Source organism: Berghia stephanieae, chromosome 6 (genome assembly GCF_034508935.2).
Source record: "Berghia stephanieae isolate SIO BIC M18660-M18661 chromosome 6, UCSD_Bste_1.3, whole genome shotgun sequence".
Lineage (NCBI taxonomy): Eukaryota > Metazoa > Mollusca > Gastropoda > Nudibranchia > Aeolidiidae > Berghia > Berghia stephanieae.
This window is the reverse complement of record NC_088365.1, coordinates 58500409-58507652: the sequence shown is the minus strand read 5'-3', so window position 1 is coordinate 58507652 and position 7244 is coordinate 58500409.

The window sequence follows — 7244 nt, the reverse complement described above, 5'->3', positions numbered from 1 at the left end:
AAGGAGAATCAAAATATAAGTTTAAAGTGCTAAACATCTAAATTTCACATTTTTTATCAGTTCAGCTTTGATTTGACTTTTTAACATAATACCGTTTGGAGACTATGGGTCACATTTAAACGTAAAAGTGAATTTTCAGTGGTTCATCAAGACTTCATGTCCCGTCCTACATGTTAAATGTTGCTGTTGACCAGGGACCCCTTGTAAACGCTTTGAGCACATTTAGTGGATCATTGCGCTTTTTGCGCTATATAAAGCTCAATTTTTTAAAAGACGTAGAACCGGATGGCAACGCCGGGCCACATCTGCAGTTTTCTGTTCGCTATATGCTGATCTGATTCCAGTATCACCAATACCACTACCAACCGTGAGGTGATCCAATCTTCGAAATGAAACCTCACAATGTTTCCACGCAATTAAATCTATTGTCGAGATTTTCAGCGAATCAATTGAACTACGTTGCTCACTGAATGGACGATCAATGCCGGAGAAGATCCTATCCCATCTCGGAAATAAAGGGCTACAGTCTAGTGGCGACAGGAAGAAAGAAGACGAAATTTACAAAATGGCGGAATAACCGAGACAGGAAGTTTCAATTATTATTTCCGGTCGTGATGGATTTTAACGGGTTTTCGTTTAGCAATTTAGATTTGAATATATCTTTATGGTTTTTAGAAGTTATATGGAATGTTAATTTTGCCTAGATAGGTTTATACCTATGTCAAAAGCTTTGTATGGCTAACGGCATAGCCACATTTGGTAGTTTTATTTCAACTCTCTCCTTACCAGCTTTTTTGTTTAGAATTTTCCCCAAAATTTCACACCCACCCAACCCAAAAATAGACTAATCTAACAAAAAGAAGTAACAAGTGCATTCTATACAGAATATTGTTCAGCAAAATTATGTCTACATCACAGAGAGAAGTAACAAGTGCATTCTATACAGAATATTGTTCATCAAAATTATGTCTACATCACAAAGTTTAGTATTTATAGCTGTAATCAAAGCATTTCTTTACATTTTGTGTTGTACAAGAGAAATCAGAATGAGAAAATTCTCGGTTGCATCGTAACGAATATGACAATTTTCCAATAGATGGTAAGGAAAGGGTTAAATAATTTGTAACTATCTAACCCAGGGCCCTGCACACATTTGGAGATTGATCTCCTCCACACATATGTTTGAAATACGCCAAAGAATATTTCCATCTGGTAGTCAAGTTTTCATCGTTCGGTCTTACTGCTGTATAGAGGAGAAAAAAACCCACACTTCCTTCCAGACTGTTTCCTTGGTTATGCCTCTGCTTTTGCCTTGCTTTATATTACAATTTACTATTATTAAAAGTATTTTCAATATATATATATAAATATATATATATATATATATATATATATATATATATATATATATATATATATATATATTATGATTTGATTCATGTTTTATGTATATATTTATATCAGAGAAAAGAGCAAAACAGCGGTGTCTATTTTTCGCATTCTGGGAAATACAAAGAATATATATATATATATATATATATATATATATATATATATATATATATATATATATATATATATATATATATATATATATATTTCTAATTTCATCTACAACGTACGTCATTACAATATAACTCCTATCTTAACAGGAAGTTTATGAGACTACCAGACGAGCGGCAAAGTCTTTGAGATCAGGAGGAGCTATTTTGGGATTGGTTGCTTCCACTAATAGGCACAGTGAAATGACTAACAGGCATCTGTATTGTAACCAAAGAAAAGCCGAGGCTCATTACAAGATGCGTAACTCAACACAAATAGATTTTTTGTTTTACCCTGCATTATTTTGACATTTATTTATATCTATCTATCTATCTATCTATCTATCTATCTATCTATCTATCTATCTATCTATCTATCTATCTATCTATCTATCTATCTATCTATCTATTTACCTATCTATCTATCTATCTATCTATCTATCTATCTATCTATATACCTATCTATCTATCTATCTATCTATCTATCTATCTATCTATCTATCTATCTATCTATCTATCTATCTATCTATCTATCTATCTATCTACCTACCTATCTATCTATCTATATACCTATCTATCTATATACCTATCTATCTATCTATCTATCTATCTATCTATCTATCTATCTATCTACCTACCTACCTATCTATCTATCTATCTATCTATCTATCTATCTATCTATCTATCTATCTATTTATCTATCTATCTATCTATCTATCTATCTATCTATCTATATACCTATCTATCTATCTATCTATCTATCTATCTACCTACCTACCTACCTATCTATCTATCTATCTATCTATCTATCTATCTATCTATCTATCTATCTATCTATCTATCTATCTATCTATCTATATATCTATATACCTATCTATCTATCTATCTATCTATCTATCTATCTATCTATCTATCTATCTATCTCTATATATATATATATATCTATCTATCTATCTTTCTCTTTTTCTATCTCTTTATCTGCACGTCTATATATAGAGTTTGAAAAAAATCCCCGGAAAAATTACAACGCCAATTCACTAAGAAGTACAAAGCAAAATTATTCGATAATTCACAAGCAATGAGAACAAAACCTTAAGTTAATTCTTCTCAATTTAAAAAAAAAATTATTGGTTAAGAAACTAGATATGCCGGTTATGCTAATCTCGTAAAAAATCATGACATTTGAAAGTTTCCAAATTTGCGTCTTGTTCTAGCACTGCAGTGTTTATAGTGTAAGAAGTTGCCACGGGTTCTTGAAAAACAACTGAGCTGGACAAAGTCTGGAAAAAGTGTTTTGCTTCTAACAATGCTACATTAAGTATTATCAGTACGAGCAGATATTAATCGTATTCGATTTATTTCCAAAGACCAAAATCCTCCAATGTACCCTGACTTGAATTCCATGGACCACAAAATTTGGTCATTGATTGTTGTTATAAAGGGCGGTGCAATGTTTTGCACACAGAGTCAAAATAGTCAATTCGAAATGCGTGGTATCGACTCACTATTCAAGATGATTAGAAAATTTAATCGGATCATTGGACAATGGTACTGATACTGATCAGTCATAAACCGAAATGAGGTTTTGAAATGTCACATCAAAATTTCGATATGGCATTTTGCGGTGTTCTTGGTAAAACAATCGTCGAATATTAAAATTGTCTTTCAGCCTATACGTATTTATTTTGGTAACATTGTGTGCTCACAAATTTGACTAGCCTAATTCGAAGTAATTTTTGTAAAACTTCAGACTCCTGTAATTTATAGTTTGACGGCGTCAGGCTTCTAATCTTTTCTGGTTTATTTTTTTTCTCGCATTGAATATTATATACCGTCTATCTATTTATCTATTTATCTATCAATCCAACTTTCTACCGGGCTACCTACCTACCTATCTATCTTTCTATCTATATATCTATCTATCTATCTATCTCTCTCTCTCTCTCTCTCTCTCTCTCTCTCTCTATATATATATATATATATATATATATATATATATATATATATATATATATATACCCTTCAATCTATCTATCTATCTTTCTTACCATTTGTCTGTCTGTCTTACTCTATATCTAAATATCGAATCTTTTTTTTTTCATTCTCGTCGAAATAATGTTTGTCTAAACACGTGTGAGAGCATTCTCATAGCCGTTAATTGTTAAAATATCTAGATACATTTAACACATTTTCAACATTCCGAGAAGATTTGGGAGCTTTCTGGTAGCCGATGGCTTGTTTGCCCATTTATGCATGAGTCAATTGGCTAGAGAAGCAATATAATATAATAATTGAAATGGAGTAAGAAGATCAACATGGATATTACATGTCCATGCGTAAGCTACTCGGAATAAACTGGATGGGAAGAATTAAAAACGAAGAAGTATGGAAAAGAAACAGTAGAAATCAATGGGAAATATGAAGAAGACGATGGAGGTAGATTGGACACACCCTTAGAAAGAATGACTCCACTATAACAGAAAGTATTGGACTGGAACCCTCAGGGCAGAAGATCAAGGGGAAGGCCACAAGGGACATGGAGAAGAATTAAAGAAGCTGATATACAGAGAAGTGATAAGACATGGAATAATATAAAAACGTTAGCTCAGGATAGAGAAGGATGGAGGCTGTTTGTCTGTGGCCTATACCCTGACCCAGGGTAAAAAAGGCAATGACGATGATGATGATGATTATGACCAAAGTTCGATGTAAGATTTCAAAAGGCCTAGAGGATCGGGCAATAGAATGGAGGGGTAAAATTCGACAGCAACACATTTCAACAAATTGCCTGAAATGTCTGAGATAACTAGAATTGGCTTTTATAGTCTGATGTCACGTCCGCCCAGCAACCAGCAGTTTGTGTTCAAAACCGGTACTTTTTATTCTTCATACTGGCTAGAACTTTTCACATGTCATGTGATCAGAATGTATAAAAGTCAAAATATGATCAGATTTATATTGTTTTTCTCATCTGGATACAGTTTTATGCTCGTCGGAGAAGTATTTTATAAGGGCGTGGGCCATTGTCCCGATAGTTTAGAACCAGTTACTAAGTTACTATTCGTCATTACGAGGGAAGTAACGTCACGACTGTAGAAGCTTATTCTATTTTTAATGATAGGTTTTTGTTATTGCACGCCGTGTTAGTTTTTTTGTTTGTTTTTTTTTTCTTTTTTTTAACGCCGTGTTAGTTGCCATAGAGATACAAATCACCAACTCTCAATGTAGATTTGGCCATGGATTATGTTCTCACTTTCAAATTTCAATTATATGATTATAAAATTGAAAGAGCAACTGCAAATCTTTATGATGCGTTTTTTTCAAGCCTTGAGGTACCTGACACTCTTTGATAATGCAATATCGTATGACATTTTACAAACATCGATTATCACCTTTGTTTTGACAAGAAATAATCGATATTTCTTAACAACATTTTCAAACTCAAGAGTTAGTGCAGCTTAAACGTGATTCGCTATGATATTCTGGGATTCTGTCAGCGTGAACTACATGAAATTGATAAATAAAAACAAATAAAATGAAACAGGAGATTTGTCTTTGGGGTTTATTCCAAGGGAAGATAGGACAGCAAAACCAAGGATTGATAAGTTGACTGATTAATTTACTTAATGTTAGATTAATTGACCAATTGATAATGATGGTAATATTTGGTGTCGAATTGCCACAATTGTAACGAATTGATAACGAAATGATTAATGTTTTATGTTGTGTATATCGCACGCGTGAAAGAAAGAGAGGAAGAGAGAGAGAGAGAGAGAGAGAGAGAGAGAGAGAGAGAGAGAGAGAGAGAGAGAGAGAGAGAGAGAGAGAGAGAGTGAGAGAGAGAGAGAGAGAGAGAGAGAGAGAGAGAAATAAGTAGGAGTGAAATATCTGTTCAATTTTATAGTTATCATATAACGTTATAAAACGTGAAACTAAATGAGAAATTGAATATTTATGGACAATAAAGTTCTATTATTATTATTATTATTATTATTATTATTATTATTATTATTATTATTATTATTATTATTATTATTATTATTATTATTATTATTATTATTATTATTATTATATTATTATCACTATTAACCCAGCAACATCGCAAATTTCATATTATAGCGTTTTGAGACGAAGGGTCATAATTATTATCAAAAACTAGAGATGCCTTAATGAGTCAATAAAATGGAGAGTTAGATAAAGGGAATAAATGTGACACACACACACACACACACACACACACACATATATATATATATATATATATATATATATATATATTTCGTATTTACTTGCAAAAGGCCAAAGGCCGAACCGTCGTTCATTTTGTGTTGTTCTCTTATAGATAGTATGCAGATGACGTCATCCAGGCCTTTGTTATTGTTTTTGCCATCCGCGTTTGTGAGTTGTTCTCACTAAACTGTATTAACCAGACTATAAAAGTTCATGGTTACACAGAATTTATGTGTTGGTCCGTTATACTTCCGGATGGCAATGTTGTGAACTTCTTGGCCAAGCGCATTCTATCTATATATAAGTCACAGTTTCTCTCCACAAATATTATATTTACGCCGCATTTAACTATTTTTAAATATATTTATACCCTTGTCATATCATGTGGTTTGTCGTCTAGTCGTATGACACGCCTTCGGATCAGAAGGAACGACATTGACGTCACTCAGCTCTTTGTTTTTGCTTTTAGACAGCCATTTGGTGATTTCTTCTTACTAACTTATATCAATCAGCCCATAACGTTCAATGTCACATTCAAGTTTTTGTGTGTGTTGATACGTTATATCTGACTGGCGGATGTTATGACTATTTTACCTAAACTCATAGAATCAATAGGTCTTGGTTTCGAGTTATCTTATCAGAGAGTCGCAAAGTTGAGTCTTTGAAAATGCTCTTAACTCACCTTCTCTCACCGTCCGTACTAAGTCGTATAATGAGTACCTGACTGTTGACAGTGTTTCTGTCCTGCCAAAATTAAATTGTATCATCGCCTGACAATTGCCATTTCCCGTCTTTAAGACATTAATTTGTTACAATGAGGATAATGAATGGATAGATTGGTCTAAGTTAGTACAGGCAGAAAGTACTTTTCCTATATCCGTTGTTGTCGTTCTATCCTAAGAATATTCTATTCTTTCTTCTCATTGATGTAATCTATATAATTTCTTTAGCCCTATCAAAGTAATACACAATCCCTGATATAGTATGAAATCATCAAACAATTACAATTTTTACAATTTTGTAACAACACAAAAATATGTATTGTTATGCTTGTAAGTAAATGTTGCATAGTATCTGCCAGCCGGATATAATGTACCAACACATAAAACTATGTGTAAACATTTATGTCCCGTCCTACATGCTAAATGCTGATGTTGACCAGGGATCCTTTGTAAAGCGCTTTGAGCACATTTATTGGATATTGCGCTCTATATATATATATATATATATATATATATATATATATATATATATATATATATATATATATATAAAGCTAAATTTTAAACCATTGAACGTTTCTCGTCTGATTGATATAATTTAGTGAGAACTAATCACTGAAGTGGCTGTCTATAACCAATGACAAAGAACTGAGTGACGTCAATTTTGTTCCTTGTATGGTTCAGCATGGTGATGTACGTACATTATTACTAACTCATATTTCTCTTTTCACTTTTTGGTCTAAAAATCAGC